Source organism: Ictidomys tridecemlineatus, chromosome 12 (genome assembly GCF_052094955.1).
Source record: "Ictidomys tridecemlineatus isolate mIctTri1 chromosome 12, mIctTri1.hap1, whole genome shotgun sequence".
Classification (NCBI taxonomy): domain Eukaryota; kingdom Metazoa; phylum Chordata; class Mammalia; order Rodentia; family Sciuridae; genus Ictidomys; species Ictidomys tridecemlineatus.
This window is the reverse complement of record NC_135488.1, coordinates 75,898,789-75,916,412: the sequence shown is the minus strand read 5'-3', so window position 1 is coordinate 75,916,412 and position 17,624 is coordinate 75,898,789. Positions and strand designations below refer to the sequence as shown.

The following is a 17,624-nucleotide window of genomic DNA, read 5'->3' as shown; positions in this document are numbered from 1 at the left end:
TCTCAATTCAAACACAAGACTGAAGAGTTACACTTAACTTTATCAATCTCAAACCCATATCTGTATTCAAAATTAATATCATTGCTTATTTGCCTTATCATATAATATACAATGAATGGTGTCAGAAAAGAAATGCCATCTAAATCTAATTTGTTTGTTTCATCCCATAATTCAAACTCAAGAGTGTCACAATAAATTTCACTCACTAAAACAAACAAGATGGTTATTACAAATTCATTTCTATAATGAGACGTTTCTATAATAAATAAGTAGACACAAATCAAAGGTAGCCACAGGAGGATATAACAAGATGGCTATTCACAAGTGAAGGAGAGAAGTCTCAGGGGAAACCAGATCGGCCAATACAATGGTCTTTGGCTTCTAGACTCCAGAACTATGAAAAAAAATATTGTCTTGTTTAAAATAAATAAATAGCAACTCATATAATTTTTCTTATTCTTTAGGAAGTATCAATAATATGTATCTGTCAGAAAATGTTTTTATTTCATGTATATTATCAAGTTTGTTAACATAAAATTGCTTCTAATATCCATTATTATAACTCAAGATTAGTAGATTCTATAATGACATCATTTCACTCATTCCTGACATTGATAGATTGTCTTTTCTCTATTTATCCCAGTGGGCTGGCTATGAGGGTATCATTTTTATTAGTAGTATAAAAAATCCCAAGTTTTAGAACTGGATCTTGATTGTTTTGTGCCACATCACATCCCTGGCTTTTAATTGGGATTTCTCAAACTTGCATTTATTTATTTATTTGTTTGTTTGTTTGTTTGTACTAGGGATTCAACCCAGGAGCACTTTTCCACTCAGTCAGATCCCCAGTCCATTTTCATATTTTATTTAGAGACAAGGTCTTGCTGAGTTGCTAAATGCCTTGCTAAATTGCTGAGGCTGACTTTGAATGTGCAATCCTCCTGACTCAGCCTCCCAGCCACTGGGATTGCAGGTGTGCACCATCATGTCTGATGTATTTTATTTGATTAACAATAGGGTTATGTCTAAATTTACATCTTGGAATTTGTTTTCTTTTTATTTTGTGTTTTCATTGTTTTAATTTTCATCATTTTCTGTCTTCTTTAAGATTATAATTTTCATGGTTCTTTTGTTTTATCCTTTGTTGACACATTAGCATAAATGTTTATTTTAGTACCTGGTTTATAATTTAGCCATTGAGAGTTCTTTTACATCACATCTTGTGTCTTTTTGTTGTTTTACTAATTGTTTTCTGAATACTTCCTTATTTTATAGCATGACAATATGTTTTCCTTTCATTATCCAATGTCTGTGCTCCACCTACAAAACTGACAATTTTTCAGGGAGCTCTTGTTTCTTTCATTGGAGTATTTAAAAAAAAAAGAACAACATGAGTTTGAGAAATATGTGCATTCATATTGGAACATCATTGCTTCTAGACCCTCTCAGTCGATACAGCATAGACATACATATCAATGTACATAAACTATGAGTTTATATTGATTCCCCTGATTCCAATCCAATGCCACAAGAAAGACAAAACAAAGCAGCCCACATTTTCCTGAAGGTGACTCATTCTGTTGACCATAAATAATCTCTCGGGAGACTAACATCAGAAAAGTTTACTCTGAGACCATGGTTTAAAAAATTGAAACAAAGATCACTGTATTTTTTTTCTAAACACAGACAAAATAACAGGTCATTGTGTCATCCTCTAAATACACAATATCCTTCTCTCTTGTCTAAAATAAGTGACTGTTACATTTCCTATTGCAGATTTATTCCCATTCTAGTTTGTTTTCTCTATAAATACAATGGTTGAGATACCCAATGACAGAATTGCTGCATTCTATCTAGAGTGATCTCCTACTTTAAATGTTCATAAATTTACATCTTTCAAAAAGTCCAAATCCTATAATAGGTTCTACCATTCTCTTACTGATAGACCTTGTGGTTCAGATCTGAAATATCCCCCAAAGTATCAGACATTAAAGGCTGAGTCCCCAATAGAGCAGTATTCAGAGGTGGGGCATTTGTAAAGTGGTTCAATCAAGAGGGCTCTGACGTCATCAGTGGATTAATCCATAGATAGATTCACAATTTAGTGCGCTATTAGAAGGTGATGGAAACTAGGTAGAGCCTAGTTGGAGGAAGTAGTTCCTTGGAGGTGTGCCTTTGAAGGGTACATCTTTCACTTGGCCCCTTTCTCTAGCTCTCTTTTTGCTTCCTTTCCACCATAAAGTGAGCAGCTTTCCTTTTCATGCCCTTCTGCCAAGATGATCTGCCATGTCACAGACTCAAAGTGATGGGTCCAAGTGACTATGAACCGAAACCTATGAAACTGTGTGCCAAAATAAATGTTTCCACCTTAAATTTTTTTTCCTCAGATATCTTGTTAGTCATGGAAAGCTAAGGCAAAACCCATGATTCTCTAAAGAGTGTGTGCTCTCCACCATTGTAAAGAGTTATAAACCCCATTATCAATTATCAATGTAGTTCTATTAGTCTTTGACTGACCCAGACTGAAAGTAACAAGATTTATTGTAGCCTTCCCCTTTCCCTAATTATAACTATAACTATTCCTCATCTATTCTTGGATGGTGAGGAATGTGGCTCTCATTACCCACATGTTTCTGCCTGGCCTTTCTAATAGAACGTAGTCAGACATTTTAATGTATTTACTTAATTTGCTTAATTATACAATACATACAAAACAATTTCATAATTTCTAACCTATATACTGGTCAAAAACAAACCTACTAACCATAATTGAAAACTTGCATACAGTTATTTTTGTTTTAATCTTTAGCATATATGGTCAAAATATTGGTTTTTCAAAGTTTTTAGGTTATACTTTTCTTTCTTCTCCTCTCCCTTACTGTGGTAATACTATTGACTTGTAATTCTGTTTGTTGAATTTCTTGCATCCATGCAAATTTTAACAATTTATTTTTGAGTATTATATGAAACATTGATAAGTTGTTAAAATCAAAACTAAACCAAGGATATACCCATAGAAGTGCCACCCTAGCCCTCCAACCTTATTCCAACTGTCATTTTCTTTCCATTTCTACCTATATCTTATGATATAGGACCTCTATCAGTTTTTATTTTATGTCTTCTGCGTTTCTTCTTCCTTAAATGAGAAAAAAAAATGTATTATCCTTTCCCGGGCTGGGGATATAGCTCAGTTGGCAGAGTGCTTGTCTTGATGCACAAGGCCCTGGGTTCAATCCCTAGCAACACACACACACACACACACACACACACACACACACACACAAATTGTATTTTCCTTTCTCTCTTACATGCAAGATAGCATACTGATTTGTATAGATACAAATTTCCATTTGCTTTTAAAAACAGTAATGACATATCATAGCATTTACTACATATCAGTTTATAGAGATTTTTCTCATTATTCTTATAGGTACAACATGCTTCAATATGTCATTTAACACAATATGTCATTTAACACATTTAGATTGCTTCTAACAGTCTGTGATTCTAACATTGTTATTATGAATAACCTCTTGCACATATATTTTTGCATTATTGGAGGTGTATTATCAGAGTTAAGTCCTACTAGTAGTATTATTAGGTCAAACTATATAAATAAATATATAGTTTTGTAAGATAGTGCCACATTCCTATCCGATAAATTTGCATTCATTTCATTCCCATCAACAATATACGAAAGCGATGGTTTCTGCCTGGCCTTTCCAATAGAATGTAGTCAGACCTTTTAATTTTTATAAATTGGGAAAGATGAGAGGTGGTTTCTCAGTAAATTTTTATTCTTATTTTTCTAATATATATCTGGAGTTAGATGCCTCTTTATGTGTAATTGCTACTTTTATTGCAAAATATTTGTTTGTTTCTTATAGTTTTATTATTTCTCTTCTAATTTCAATAATTCATTCAAATTCAGTAATTTTTAACCTTTATATATGATAAACCATAAAAATAATTTCTTGAAATTTGTTAATTGTCTTTGCTCATGACTTTTTAAATGCAGTTTAATTAAAAAAAAAATTGGTGGTACTGAGGATTGAAGCCCAGGGATGCTCTATCATTGACCTATACCCATATCCTTTTATTTTATGTTTTATTTTATTTTGAAACAGTGTCCTGCTAAGTTGCTGAGGCTGGCCTTGAACTTGCCATCTTCCTGCCTCAGGCTTCCAAAGTCAATGGGATTTTTAGGCAAGTGACACTTGCCCAGCTTAAAAAGTTTTGTATTGTTAAATTTATTTTTATTGCCTCTGATTCTATAATTATCCAACCATTAGAGACTACCCTGATAAGCCAAAAGGCAGAATATTGTGCTGGACAATTTGACCAGTGAAAAATGAAGGTGCCAGAATAGAAACATGCTGGGCAGCCAATGGCAGCAAGTATCTGTTATGGCAAATCTCTGACTGGGGAACTCCAGCTCCTCTCTTCTTCTCCAACCATGTCCATTCTAATCCTTGTTCTCATTCCATCCTTTGAAAGGGAAGTTTTTTGTAAGAAACTTCTCATTTGTTTTAACTAGCAGCATAGTATTTACATACCTGTGCCAAGGGATTCATCATTTCACAGAGCAAGACTTCAATGAGGGAACAAAATCAACCCAGAATTCATGTTGATGCTTTTGTTTCTTGGACTGTTACAAAAAACAGTCAGTGAAATCAGCATCTTTGGCTCACTCTTACTACCCGTGAGCTGAAAATGCTCTCGGTTCTGAATCATTCAGGCCATATTTTCATGTCCCTTGCACTTTCATCATCTCAAAAATCGCATCTGGAAGAGAAAGTGGCATAACATCAATTTCATATTTGAAACCTGAAAGATATACAAGACTTGTAATACCTAATGCATTCTGAAAAGCGAGACAGTGTGCATGTGAATAGCCTGACCTTTCGATGTGTAGACTTGTTGGCATTTCTTTTCTCCCTTCATCTTTAGATAATAAGGCTGTAAACAGAAAACAATGGGGAATGAATATGCTATAAAGAAAGGGAGATAAGAGGATATTTAATAGAAAATTCAATGCTTATAATCAACAATATGTCCATTGCAGTACACAGAAGTAAAAATAGTAGATTGGTTCTTTTCAAATCTTATAAAAAGGAAAATTAGGCTGTAGCATATGGATTTTTTAGTGTGAACTCTGAATATAAGCTAATGTTTTTCTTTTTTTTTCTATGATTTTTCATTTTTCCATTGATTAAGTGATAAAATTCTACATGACAGTTCAATATTTATTTAACATAACGGAATGTTACATCACTTTATTCTATTTTTGTTATTGTTGATAATAATAAACATATACTATTCTTCCATTCAAACAAGATAACTTAGTTAAGGAAGGAAAATAGCTATCTAAGTGGACATTTCTGCTTTAAAAAAAGGAAAACTAATGGTTATTAAGTAACTAATCCATGCCTGATGTATAATTGTTACAATGTAATTTTCTGTCATATAATTGCTATAATATTAAAATATCAGTAAATATGTTTATTTCCATTGTGCATATTATAAAACTGATAGGTAGAATTGTTAATCTGCTCCCCTACAGGCAGCAATAAGAAGCAGAACTAAGACTATAACCTGGTTTCTCTAATTCCAAAGTAACAGTAAACAAAACATGTGAGGTTAGTATTAGGGATAAAGTGTGTCCTTTGCTATTTAGTACTATTTTTTAAGCCTAATTTGAACAAGTAGAGAGGGTTTCTTTTTAAGTTCAATTTGTAATTATTTGCCTTTGGAAAGGAATAAATGATATCATCATCTAATATATTTATACAAAGCAAAACCATGTTGAGGGGGAAAAATTAATCCCATTCTCATTAATAACTATCTACAGTCAAGTTATGCTAATCTTCAACTGTGTTACACTTACAAATGCTGTTCCACACCTCTAGCCCACTTGATTTCAGCATGACTTAAGTAGACAGTTCCACATACAGTGCTTGTGTCCAGCCTCAAATAAAAACTCTGAATATTTTGGCCCAGAGAGAAATTGAGAACACAGCTTAAACTGTGTACAAGCATAGATCAGAAATGTGGGAATTAAATTTCCCCAAAGACAGTTTACATTCAAGGGTGATGGGAATCATTAGATTCAGAAGAACCCCAGGAGGATTAAACCCCGGTTACCCATACGACAAATAAAACTTTTTTAGTTTTCTTCCTTTCCTTGCCTCATCCTCTCCACTCACTTCTGATTCCTAAAATCTCCGAAATAAGCTACCTGCACTTAAATCCTCAGCTCAAGATGTACCATCAAAGACATTCAAACCAAGACATAAATGATGTTACTGCTTTTGTAATAAGAAATATCAAATCAGGTAATCCATTAAACATTTAAGTAGCAGTTTTAGCACTGAGTGAGTCGATGATAGATTTAGGACAATAGTAGTCTTAGGACTTATTGAATTGACAGTATGAACATCTCTGTTTCTTATGTGGTAAACTTAGGGAGGACGGGTCATTCAAAAGCAAACACTCTCTCAGTAAGCACAGCAAACTGAATGGAATTGAACCTTTGGTTATAAGCTGTGGCCAACGCTGTCATTAATTCATCACATCCTGCATGTATGTATTAATCCTTGAGACTTCAAATTACTGCTGAATCCACTAGAATAGGCATCTTTGGTGAGGGCATACCAGCAGTCTTGGTCAAAGAGGAGCCTCCATCATCACATCCATCTAGCTAGATACTAAGAGAATGCTCACACTTTCTGTCTAATCACATAATACTGGATTAACCCAAATTCAGTATTTCCTCTTATGACTCCATTAATGACATCATACAAACGAAATCATTTGAAATACCTCCCAGATTAGCACCATCTATCAGAGATATTATCTATATCACAGAAATCTTCCCTCTCTGTATTGATTAATGGAGGAACAGCAAAGCAAAAGGGGACCACTGAATACAGAGCTCGTGCATGTGGCCAGTGACTTCTGTATTGGAGAGTGCAGATTTATATGACGATGCCCAACTTACTACTCACATCATATATCTGTCTACCCACTTAAAATTTCTAACTGGAGATATCAGGTTATCTCAAATTATGCATGTCCAAAATTGAACTGATCTCTCCTACTCTATCGGTAGTAACACAAATCTATTTTACAAATTGCTTAAAAGACAAATTTTGGAGTCATCATTTATTGTTCCATTTGTCTCATCCCCAAAGTATATCTGTACTCTTACCCCTTTGTATTACCTTCTCTGATATTGCCAGCATCAGAGACACCATCATCTCTTGATTACTATAATCAGGTTTCCTCTTTTCCATGGTTCCCCCTGCCAACATCCCATCTATAGCCTATACTTACCTCAGTATTCAAAATCCATTCTGTTAAAATATGTCAATCATGTCCCTCCTTTGGCAAATACCAATGCAGTGCCTCCCAGTTTCAGAGTAAAAACACAGTTTTTAACAATGACCTTCAATTCTTGAATGATTTTTGACCTTCAACTAATATAAACCAACTTACCATGCTCCAGTCATGCTGTCTTTCTGCTGTTTCTTGGATACACTGTTGAGTACCTTAGCTATAGTTCCTCCCTTAGCCTGAAATGATTCTACTTCTAGAATCCTCTTGATGTCTTCCCCCAGTTTTTGTTAATGAAGGAAATACAATTCAATTGTTTTGAAGTTGTTGCACTCATGATATGTGTTATAGTTTAGATGTGAGGTTCCCTGCTCCACACAAGCTCATGTGTAAGACAATTGTAAGAAAGTTTAGAAGTGAACTGATTGGGTTATGAGAGCCTTGACCTAATTGGTGCATTAATCCCCTCATAGGGATTAATTGAGTAGTGACTGTAGGCAGATAAGGATGTGGCTGGAGAAGGTGGGTCCTGGAGGTGTGCTTTAGGGTATATATTTTGTTAGGCTCTTTGTCTGTTTCTGGTGGTCATTTCCTGAGCTTCTTTCCTCCACCACACCCTTCTGCCTCACCTCAAACCCTAAGTGTTGAGATCCTCAGGACTAAATCACTCAGGGTCACCCAGGTGAGCTGGGCTTCATGAAATAATCACACAAGAAACAGAGATACCTTTTTCTTTGGGGTCCTGTGATGGCTCCTCTGATCTTAAGTGTCTGCAGAAAGAGAGAGAGAGCAAGCGAGGCTGAGTCCTTTTTTGAGGAGAAGCCATTCAAATGAGGCAAGGGGTCAGGTTTCAGGGGGGTTGAATCTAGCTTCCTGATGTCTGCTGTCAGCAGGTTGACTGACATCTAGGAAGGCCACACCCAAAGGCAGAGTAAGTGGAGGGGACACACAAAGGGCATTTCCATGGAACATTCTATCCCAAACAGGGCAAGGGGGTGGTATCACAAAGGAACAGGTAAGCATAGCTCTATCCATGGAGCGAAATGCCCACGTCTGAAGATGCATCCTCAACCTCTGGGACCAGGGCAGTGTCCCGGTCACTATGAGAAGTAGTTTGAGTCAAGGCCTCTCAGCTCAGGGAAGGAGGATGAGAATCATTCAGAGTAGCCACATCACACACCTGAGGAATGAAGCCAGTTACCTATGGAAAGAGATCTCTAAAACCCATGAACATTAAATAAACTTCCTTCTTTAAAATTGCTCTTGTCAGCTTCTTTGTTTGTCTGTTTGTTTGTAGTAATAAAAAAGCTGATGAAAACAACATATTAAATTGAAAAATTTAAAAATACAAAAATAGAATAGTAAAAATTTATGTCAGATATAATTTTTTTTACAAAAGATTGACATAGAAAACTCACACAGATTGATAATAATGATTTTATTCCAGAAAGAATTTGATGGACAAAAGTCAAGGAGATTATTTTCTTATCTAAATTCATGAATCCAGTAAACAGTTTTGACTACTGCAATGCTACCATCCTGCAAAGGCCCTCTGCCTTTGCTTTCTTTCCCCTCCTCCCTCTTCCTTGATAGTTCTCACACTTCCCAGTCCTTTGCCCTTGGCTCTGTCTCATTCTGAAAATTTCCCTTAATGATGCCATCCACTTAAATATTCCCAAGTGTCAAGCATCTAAACAAATTTTAAACCTTTTGTGCCCACAAGTACGTAAAACCCAATGTGCCCAAAGATCTTTTCACCTCCCATATGAATTACCATAATGGCAGGTCTCTCTACTCCCAACAATTGGTCACTCTCAAATCTGTCCTCATTAAGGTTGGCAGAAAAGTCTTTCTAAAGTAGAAATCATACTGAATCTCTCATCTGCTTAAAATCCTTCAGTAGCACTACCACTGCCTACATGATGATAATCCTGTTCCTACACTGAGCACACTAGGCCCTTCGTCATTTGATTCCCATCTTAGCCCTGGAGCTGACCCTCCTTCACACTGACCTGCAGTTCTTCAGAATTTACCAGCCTCTATGCCCTTGAACCAGTTCTTTCCTATGTCTATAAGTCTCTTTCTGCTCCCACATACCTGCTTAAATCTGCGTGTCTTTCAACACTTCAAAACAGCATCACACATAAACATTCTGCCCCTTCAGGAATTCACAATTGTCATTGTGTCACTGCAAGCAGCTGCTATAGCAACTGCCACCCACCTGTTTCATTTCATGTCCGTCTTCACTAAAATGTAAATTTCTTTAGATGAGTGATCATCTCTGCACTATACTGTTTTTAAGAGAAGGAATATATATATATATATGTGTGAAATCATGCATTTTGATGGATTTAATAGTAGGGAAACTTGGGAACTATCCAAATAAGTATCAAACAACAAAGAAAGTCCAAGATGCAGTTTATCTGCCACCACGACAAAAAATAGTCACTAATGTGATTTATGAAAATTATGAGAAATACTTATAATATAAATTTTGACATAAGATGGAAGATATAATTGTATCTTGATTAATACTATATAATATTTGTTTGAATAGTTCCTACAAGAAATCACTGAAAATTAAGATATTTCATATATTTGAGTGGTGATATTTTGAGCAACTTCTTTTTTTGTTGTTTCTGTGTTATTTTTATGCTATTTACATGATAAACGAGAGAAAGTTTCTCAGGAAAGCACCAGAAAACTTGCACTTCATAGGAGGGAACAAAATGTCCTTCTCTTTATAAAGATACAACCTTCCTTATCTGATAGCTCTGAAGACATCTGTCAGGTCCTTAAAAAGAAGACAGTGAACCCAGGAAATTACTAACTGTTCTCTAAAACCCACTGAGTCAATGGTAGACTGACTTGGCAACATCCGAAATCTATAATGTCTCATAGTCACCTTCCCACAGCCGTACAAGGCCAGAGCAAGAAATTAAGAAAAAGAAAATTCAGGTATGAAAATTCTAGTTATAAAACTAGATCTAATCCAGAGCATACTTGGGTATCTGTTTCATATTTATAAGTTGCCTTTTAAAAAAAAATATCCTTCCTGTCTTTGTTACTGTCCAAAGAGGCTAATACAGGAAACGTTTCTGAAGTGCTGAGTGGGAAGATATTGACCCAGTCAGGTTGGCCCCATGTCTGTCTCATGTTTCTGCTGCCACAGCCATCCCAGCTCCTGCCCAGGCTAGGAGCACAAACAGAGCTGGAAAAAGTGTATCTTTGGCAGCCATCCCATGGGGTGAAATCCAATACATTGTCTAGAGAGAACAGGAAGCCAAAATTAACTCTGTGCCACTGATTTGTTATTGCTTTTCATCAGCTCATTTAGAGTTTTCTACTGTACCAAAGAAAAGTATTTGTTCATCAAATATTTGTCAGAACCTACTGTGTGCAAGGCCTTAGGCTAATCATTGATTGTTCAGTTCAGTTTGAAATGCAAGGGCATGAGTCAATGACTACTGAATATCATGTACATTGCCAAACTACTTCTTAACGTTTGGGCAGAGAGCTCTTCGTGGAATGCCAAAAACAGCCTTCTCAGAAGGCCACTCTCTACCCTAAGGTAAACCAATACTAGGCAAAGGTGAACTGGCTCAGGGTTTGTCATTCTAACTACTGGGATCTCAAGAGTTTCCTGAGGTGGTGGGATTCTGCCTAAGATCTGCTCTACTTTCAAAGGGGCTCTTTTCCATTTGAATAGGAGGTTTACAACTAACCATGCATGCAGACACATCTGGGTCCAGATTATTTTCTAGAAGCAGCTTTCAAAAATAAGTCTTCAGGGGCTAGGTTGTGGCTCAGTGGTAGAGCACTGGCCTGGCACATGGGAGGCACTGGGTTCGATCCTCAGTACCACATAAAAATAAATAAATAAAAATTAAGATATTGTGTCCATTTACAACTAAAAAAATTAAAAAAAAAATAAGTCTCCATAAATTTTTCCTAGAAATATCTTCCTACACATAATATTGGAGAACTTTTTTTTTTTTAATACCTCACCCAAATCTTAATAGAACAACTGTAACTGGTGTTTTCATGCTTTTAGTCAGGCACATTTGATCATCACAGTTCTTGCTATAAAAACTGTAAAGCCTCAGCTTTCCAACCTGCTAAATGCAAGTAGAAGAGAGCTCCACTACTGAGGTTCCTTTAACTCCAGCTTCTGATCAGCTGGGAGAGCAGAAAGTCTATGAACCTAACCTACACTGTAGCTTCCAAGACTAACAATGTAGTTGCCTCCTATCTAATGCCACAATTCCCTTAGCCAAAGCCAAAGACTTGTATGCTCAGATAAGACTTCAAAGTTACTACTTTTGAAAGAGAAAGAAGTAAAGTCGGCTTCCATTCACATTTGAGAGAATATGACATACTGCACAACATTCAATAAATCAGTTTGGGAAAGTTATAAGACTACTGAAACACTGGAACAAGGGCCTTCATTCAACAAGTCTCTTGATGTCTTGATGTTGGACTTTCTAGAACTGTGTAAATTCCTGTGGTTTATAAACCATCTAGATTATGATAGTTTTGTTATAATATCTCAAAAGGGATTAAAATACTCTACTTTAGGCTGCCAGAACCTCAATGCAACTATATATTCAGAGGTTTGAAAAACAAGAAAACAAATTGTCTCCCCAAAACAGCACAACATAAAATAGTGTGACCAACTTGTAGAGACATACTGAATTAGAGCAAGACTCGGTTTTGGCATAAATGATCTGATTTTTCAATGAGTACAAATAGAACTACCGTATGATCCAGCAATCTCACTACTGGGTATATGCTCAAAGGAAATTAAATTACTGAGTCAAAGAGACATCTGTGTAGCACTATTCACAAAGCCAAGGTATGGAATAGACCTAAATGTCCTTACAAAGTCTTCATTTGCATAATTCAAAGTGACTTAATCATAGCTTTTAAACATGTGGGAAAGTATATAAGCCTTTTGAAATAAGTTTAAAGTTTAACCCCTGACAGAGGTTGACAAAAATAATTTATATGAAACTTGCCAGGGAAGAACATCTACCACCATAAAACGTTAGGGATATTTCCATTTCTTTACTTTGATTGAAATGGCAAAAATTTTAGTGCAGCTCGAAGGGGCAAAACTGTGTATTTCTTGGAATGGTGCTATTTATATATAGACACACAATGAAATATTATTCAGTCTTAAAAGAAAAAGCCAGGCACAGAAAGACCAACAGAGCATGGTCTCTTTTATATGTAGCATTTAAAAATAAAAAAGTGAATATATAGAAACTGTAGAAGGGTGATTATCAAGTCAGGCATGGCGAGGAAATGGGGGGTGTAGGTCAAAGGGTGCAAACTTGCAGTTATAAAGGATGAATGTTAGACATCTAATGAACAACATGAAGATTATAGTTACTAATATTGTACTACTATTGAAAATTTGTGAGGAAAGTAGATCTTAGGTTGTCTTATCCCATCTCCCCCAACAAAAGGTGGTAATTATGGAGGGTAAGAGATAAGTTAATTTGCTCACCTGTAGCAATCATTTCACTACATGAATATGTATATTTCAAAACATGGTATATATATTTCAAACACCATGTTGTACATGTTATATAAATATACATGATAAAGTACATCTGTAAAAATGTATACTTCATTGGAACAAATATCATATTATGATGTCATATTATGATATTTATCTTTGTAAATATCAAACAACAATCATTTTCTCTATTATATTTTCTTTGTAGTCAGGTAGGTACAAGCACACAATGGCCATTTTCTGTAATTTCTAATTACAGAATTGCTACAGGGCTGGGACAGAATCCCATAATGAAGTCAGAATCTCATTTTTTAATAGGAAAGTTCAGCTACACATTGAAAAAAAATGCTATCGTGGAGCATTACAAAGAGATATGTAAGCCTGGAAGCTGGAAGCAAGGCTTTTCATTAGAATCTTGGTCTGACTGTGAGGCATCTTGAATGGTACTTTTTAAGAGCAGCATTCTTTGTCCATAATTTAAAATAGCATTTTGTTTACTTTTCCAACGTTGTTACAGTAGGTCTGTATACTTGTGTGCTGTGCTCTGTGTATGAGAAGCCTGGCTAGTGGTCACTGGGCCATGCTTAGTAGGCCCTAAGAGCATCACAGCAGTGTGGCTGCTCTGGCTTCAGCAGGCCAGCACATGGACTTCTTGAAGTATCCTGGTTGCTAAGGAGGCCTTGCAGATCCTTTTCATGCCTTGCTGACATTGAGCACAACACACGCATGAAGTATGATAGAGCAAAATGAAAGTATAGAAAGATAATAAAGCAGAAAAGTCAAGAAAATTAAGTTACATAGCTTCAGAGAAATGCTACCATTGCTGACCAACCTGTGTGACCTGGTTATAAAACTGAAGGCTGATTTCACACATTTCACCAAGGTGCTGTCTAGAGACCATATAGACACACTTCAGTGGAGAAGGGAAAGAACTTCAAAGACCCCTCAAAAGCACAATATCTTATAATTAGGATTAAAAAAGGAAGGAAAAAGCATCAAAAAGTTTTAGAGCTGTTCTGTTACACATTTCTACAAAGAGACAACAGAATGACCACAATAGTTAGAAAAGCTTTATAGAAACTTGTAGAAGTTCTCTGACACTCCCTTACTTCTGCACACATTGGCTAGGAGACATGTTGCTCACTTTCATTTTAGGCTCCTATTGCCTGTCTACTAAGTTTATCTCTACTTAGCCAATCAGAAATTCATGTCCATCTAGATGTAAAAATATTGCCAGGCTATAGCAAAGCAATATTCAGTGTCTGGGCGCTGGAGCCAGACTGCCTGCATTTGAATCCCAACTCTACCACTTATTGGTTATGTGTCTTTAAATAAATTATTTAAACTTTGAGCTTCAGTTTCCCCATCCATAAAACCTAAGCCACAGGGTTCGGTAGAGTCTTTAGCATATCCTTCATTGTTAACAAGTGCTATCATTCTTTGTATGTTCTCAAAATATGTAGATATTACTTTCCAATGACTCTTCTAAAAATCATTAAATCAAAGCCAAGAAGGGTTTAAATTTAATCTGCTTCATTCTCACTGTGAATGTGAGACTAAGTGTAACCTAGTATTTTTTAAATGGTAGCTGTTTAGAGTCAGAAGAAAAAATAAATAAATAAATAATGCAGAGGACTCTATAGGTCAGGTAAAAATTGATACTCCCTATACTAAGGAAAACATGTGAAGCCAGATTCTGAGTGTGTATCACTCAGCACTACCAACACATTTAGACTCTCTCAGACCAATTAAATTATGTGGAATGCTGAGACCACTTGAAACTAAGATATATTCCATGCTTTTATAATTTTATCAAAATGGATTCTTCTGTTATGTATAACTAAGAAGAACCAATAAAAAAAATAGCTTCATGTTCACCTTAAGGGGATATTATAAGAATGAAATGAACTATAAAGCATTTATCAGATTGCACAAAGCTTTAAAAACTTATGGTAGAAATAACATAAAAACCATTCCTCGATGATTAGACAAATAAAAAAATGATCCAGCAATTTTAGAAGGGAAGATACAGACATTTGCAAGGTCACCGAAGAGCTAGCTTTCTGTTCTTATTGTTTGCAAGTCCCCTTGGATGAGAAAACGTTCTATTCTTGCAAACCACATGGAAGCATCACTTTGGCATTAACACTATGCAAATTTGATCTCAGCTAGGTGTGCCATACTAATTGCGCAGTTGTAGGTCTTTGGTGTTTGGTGCAAAATGATTATTGCTTTGCTTGCTTCCATAATTATATGTTTTCTATATTGTAATTTCAGAGTTTATTGAGTAAGATTATACATAAAAACAAACATAGTGCATTCATCCTCCAAGAAAAACAACATGTGAGAACAACAAAGGACTCAAAAGATTTCTATGGACCCCTGAGGTGGTAACGAGAGAATCCAAAGCAAAATAGCTTCTGCCTTTTCATAAATGACTAGATTGGCATAGTGATTCTTTCCTTGGTGTCCTAGAAATTTAATGAAGCTTTCCAGGTTTCTTGTTTATTCTCTTGTTTACTTCTAAACATACACTATAGCCACAGTTTTCTGATTAGAGACACAGTGAAAGAAGAGAAGAATAACAATAGCAGGAAATAAACCATAGGAATCAATAAGCAATCTGGAAATAGCTTTAGGTTATTTGAGATTATCAAATCACTTGATGATAGTACTTCAATCTCCTGGTCAAGACTCATATATTAGAATTTAGTTCATCTTTAAAAATTGAAACAAAAATATATAATTGACAATGAAGCAGTATGTTTTAGCCAAATCAACAAACCATCTCATGTGTGTGCACATGCATAAACATATGTACATAGATGCATATATGTATATATACATACATGCTAGTATATATGGTTGGTTACATAAAAAATAATATTTTATAAGGGAGCTGAGTATTTGCCACAGTCAGAAAGCTACTCTCTATCCTGATTATAGGTAGATTCTAAGCTCATCATTTCCCTTTAAGAGCGATTGTGATGTTGAAATATTTCTTGAATCTCTGTAGTGTTTTTTTTTTAATTTTTCAAAAAACATCTTTGGAGGCTAATCTCCAGTGAGTAAATTCTGTACATTTGCTACCTACTATTTGAAAAAACTGTCGCTATTGCAATTTGAGGCAGGTAGCATTTGCTGTTCGTTTACCAGCTGTTGAGACTTCCGATTGTGGGCTCTGGCAGATGTTAGGGCTCCTTTGGCTCAGTCAGTACCACTCCAAATCCAAATCAATCAGATTCCCAAGAGAAAAGACACAGGATCTGAACCAGACAAATGAACAACCATTACCACACAAGAGCCTGGATCTTGGTACTCTGCTCTTCCCTCCCCACCCAGGCTGGACAGCAGAGAATTCGTAGTCCAGAGATTTGACACAGGATGGTCAGGCAGCCCTCCTTACTGCCTTCCCCTAGAGGATACCTTGGCCCATATCAATGCTCTAATAAACCCTGACAGACAAGATATTTTCAGATCTTTACTTACAAAGGTTACAGAAAGAGAAGACCAGCGAGTGGCAGCAAGGAGGAAGGAAACAGCCTTTGCTCATTTTTTTCCAAAGCTTCAGCCCTTTAGAAGGGGGGCCCCCAGCATGTATTCCTCCTGGAACCCTGTCTTCAGATGCAGTTTGTAGGTGGCTCGGCCCCTTTCTCTGCTCTATTGACTCTTTGTTAACCACTTAGAACGTTCAGGCACCAAGATTTGAATCCAAGAACACTGGTAGAAACACATATCATCATGGTGAGTTTTTGAAAATCAACTTCTTTTTTAGTTTCTTAACCTAGACAGTTGAAATAGTAAAAACATATCTATTTCATGGGCTGTTGTAAGAAGTCAATAAAATAATGTGGCTACAGGGACATAGCAGAGTGCTAGAAAGACAGTAGGCAACTTGGCTCATCTCCATGCTGCTGCTGATTCTTATTTTAAACTTTATTTCACTTTCACTTGTTAAACTCTCTTCTCCCTCCACTGCATACTCTGGCACCTACTGTCCACCAGACTCAATGAGTATATAAGGGAAAGGATACCTCACTTGATTCCTATCATTAGTTATTTATGCCATTGTGTATTAGCCATTCATGTGAGGTGGTAGAGTGAACAAGAGATTTAATTGGAGCAAAAGAGACTAAAAGTAATGGACAGAATAGATTGGCTAGAAGTTTCAATTTTCTGAGCTTCCTCTGCCTTATACTATCTTTGGTTTCATCATCTAAAAATAAAATCTGCTTTATTGTCACGTCATCTCACTCATCTGGAAACCTATATTCTTCAGAGAGATTGAAGACAAATATCATCAAAGATTCTATTTGTCATGATTCCCAACATTTAATCTGTTCCTGGTGGATCAAGACAACAAGATCTTGAGAACTAACTATAACAGAGCATTTCAACATATTGCAGACCTGCGTTTTGGCTATAGTAGGCTCTAACTTAGGAATCAAAATATGTTCAGGAAGAAACATGATAACGTTACCAGGCAGAATAAAAACATTTTTGAAGATGTTTACATGCAAAATCTTTTATTTTTTAAGTGAACATCTTTGGCTAATTAAAGCAAGTCTCTCATAGTGAATATGATTTGGAACACAATTCACAATGGTAAATACAATTGCTGACTGTTTTTGGCTTTGTATAATTGTGCTGGAAGAATAGTATGTGCCAGCAGCTGTCAGAATTGTCTGAAGCGTGGGCATAGGAGATGTTTGCACATAATGCTGTGTACATACAACCCAGATGCTCCATCCTACACTCAAGCTGT

The 17,624-nt window shown here is 36.0% G+C and overlaps 1 long non-coding RNA gene across 1 annotated transcript; it reads right to left on the bottom strand.

Moving 5' to 3' along the window:
* Nucleotides 1-4,494: 4,494 nt before the first annotated feature.
* On the bottom strand, nucleotides 4,495-16,119 carry LOC110597822 (uncharacterized). Its single transcript, XR_013429387.1, has 4 exons — nucleotides 16,013-16,119; nucleotides 8,062-8,105; nucleotides 4,902-4,959; nucleotides 4,495-4,785 (listed from the first exon to the last, which is right to left on the bottom strand). It is a non-coding gene; the product is annotated as an uncharacterized LOC110597822 (long non-coding RNA).
* Between the last annotated feature and the right edge of the window lie 1,505 nt (nucleotides 16,120-17,624).